Raw genomic sequence first — 2,941 nt, forward strand, 5'->3', positions numbered from 1 at the left:
TTGGCCGTCGAATGGCGCTAGCTGCGCAGCATTTGTGCACCGCCGCCGTCAGTGTCAGCCAGTTTGCCGTGGCATACGGAGCTCCATCGCAGTCTTTAACACTGGTAGCATGCCGCGACAGCGTGGACGTGAACCGTATGTGCAGTTGACGGACTTTGAGCGAGGGTGTATAGTGGGCATGCGGGAGGACGGGTGGACGTACCGCCGAATTGCTCAACACGTGGGGCGTGAGGTCTCCACAGTACATCGATGTTGTCGCCAGTGGTCGGCGGAAGGTGCACGTGCCCGTCGACCTGGGACCGGACCGCAGCGACGCACGGATGCACGCCAAGACCGTAGGATCCTACGCAGTGCCGTAGGGGACCGCACCGCCACTTCCCAGCAAATTAGGGACACTGTTGCTCCTGGGGTATCGGCGAGGACCATTCGCAACCGTCTCCATGAAGCTGGGCTACGGTCCCTCACACCGTTAGGCCGTCTTCCGCTCACGCCCCAACATCGTGCAGCCCGCCTCCAGTGGTGTCGCGACAGGCGTGAATGGAGGGACGAATGGAGACGTGTCGTCTTCAGCGATGAGAGTCGCTTCTGCCTTGGTGCCAATGATGGTCGTATGCGTGTTTGGCGCCGTGCAGGTGAGCGCCACAATCAGGACTGCATACGACCGAGGCACACAGGGCCAACACCCGGCATCATGGTGTGGGGAGCGATCTCCTACACTGGCCGTACACCACTGGTGATCGTCGAGGGGACACTGAATAGTGCACGGTACATCCAAACCGTCATCGAACCCATCGTTCTACCATTCCTAGACCGGCAAGGGAACTTGCTGTTCCAACAGGACAATGCACGTCCGCATGTATCCCGTGCCACCCAACGTGCTCTAGAAGGTGTAAGTCAACTACCCTGGCCAGCAAGATCTCCGGATCTGTCCCCCATTGAGCATGTGTGGGACTGGATGAAGCGTCGTCTCACGCGGTCTGCACGTCCAGCACGAACGCTGGTCCAACTGAGGCGCCAGGTGGAAATGGCATGGCAAGCCGTTCCACAGGACTACATCCAGCATCTCTACGATCGTCTCCATGGGAGAATAGCAGCCTGCATTGCTGCGAAAGGTGGATATACACTGTACTAGTGCCGACATTGTGCATGCTCTGTTGCCTGTGTCTATGTGCCTGTGGTTCTGTCAGTGTGATCATGTGATGTATCTGACCCCAGGAATGTGTCAATAAAGTTTCCCCTTCCTGGGACAATGAATTCACGGTGTTCTTATTTCAATTTCCAGGAGTGTATTTTAAGATAAGGCCTTCAACCGTCTCCGATTAAAATTTGAAAATTCACTTTTTTTAAAACCTTTTAAAATTTTCCTCTTTATCCGAAATTGTTGTTATCCAGGCCCTAGGCCCTTAGTTCTTCTGCGTCCAGTGTGTGACCTTCAGCCGAGTATTTACATAATTTTTTTTTATAGTAAGGCCTTCATCAACGTGTATTCCTTAAAGCAATTGTAATAACTAGTGTTCTGGCTTTCAGCCGTATTGTTTCAAATCCTTTTAAGGGCATGTGTGACAATGTGTTTTTAGGAAAATAAAGTTTGTGTGTTTTGTCCAACTTTTTCACAACCACAACCATAACCTGGTCCGCTCTGTCCTGCGAAAACTCTAGATTTCAACAACAAATGGAAATATATATTTCTGTACACTATTAATTTGTATCACCTCCATTAAAATTAGGTAATGATCTAAATGTAACTTATTTTTGTTCAAAGATTTTCCGCATATCTCATAAGACTTGATCTGAGTACATGAGGCATTCTGAGTGTTAAAAAAAAATGGCTCTGAGCACTATGGGACTTAACATCTGAGGTCATCAGTCCCCTAGAACTTAGAACTACTTAAACCTAACCAACCTAAGGACATCACACACATCCATGCCCGAGGTGGATTCGAACCTGCGACCGTAGCAGTCGCGCTGTTCCCGACTGAAGCGCCTAGAACCACTCGTCCACCGCGGCCGGCTCTGAGTGTTAGCTCCTGTCTCTTTCTTAATAGTGATGTGGTAATAAATTAAAGCGACATACACGCTTTTTTCTTATTTTTACACGGACATGTTTTGATGTAGTTACAGCATCTGCAGCATGCTTTTTATTTCGTTTCTTTCTAACACATGCGTTGGTTTTTGGACTTTCACAGCTTGTTAATAAGAAATAAAACAAAAAAACCACCGACGGTGCTGGAACGCAAACGTTCACTTTCAGCGTGGGTAACGACACTGGCATGTCTGGTTAAGTGCCTAAGATATATCTAAAAGGCTTAACGTATACATGGACAATGGCTACTTCACATTTACAAGTGGGATTTCATCTCTGACTTGACATGGCTCTTCACAAGTTTCATTGGTCTATAGGGGCTTGCTAACGTGACACATTGGCCAATCCTACATTCAGCATGTTGTCCACTCAAGCACTTTTTTATTTGTCTTTTTCACTCGTTTGTACATGTCCCACAATTTTTTTGAAAATTTCTGCAATGATTCCCCATCCTCCCCCCTCTTAGATTTAATAACTTCCAAAGGTGATAGCAGCTTTCTATATATAAACCTCATATGCCAAGAGCCAATGCTGTCTTGACGAATCTAAATTGTGCACAGCTATGACATAGTGTAGGTAAATATTTCAATTATTGTGATGACTATTTACATAATAGGCCAAAATTTTACCAGAAGCATAATGAAAGCATTTCATTCTCCCTTTTGCCTCAGGGCGGAAGAGAATAGTTCTTATCTTCTGGATTCACAATACACTTCATGGTAGAACACGTACTTCGCCTCACCCACCAGGCATAATTCGCCCACGTGTAAACATACATCATCCGACGAACCTCCCAGATTTGTGGCAGCTTACAAGTTATCAATAAATGCTAATACTTGGGGTCGTTAGACTAGCTGC

This window comes from Schistocerca nitens, chromosome 9 (assembly GCF_023898315.1).
Source record: "Schistocerca nitens isolate TAMUIC-IGC-003100 chromosome 9, iqSchNite1.1, whole genome shotgun sequence".
NCBI classification, from domain to species: Eukaryota; Metazoa; Arthropoda; class Insecta; order Orthoptera; family Acrididae; genus Schistocerca; species Schistocerca nitens.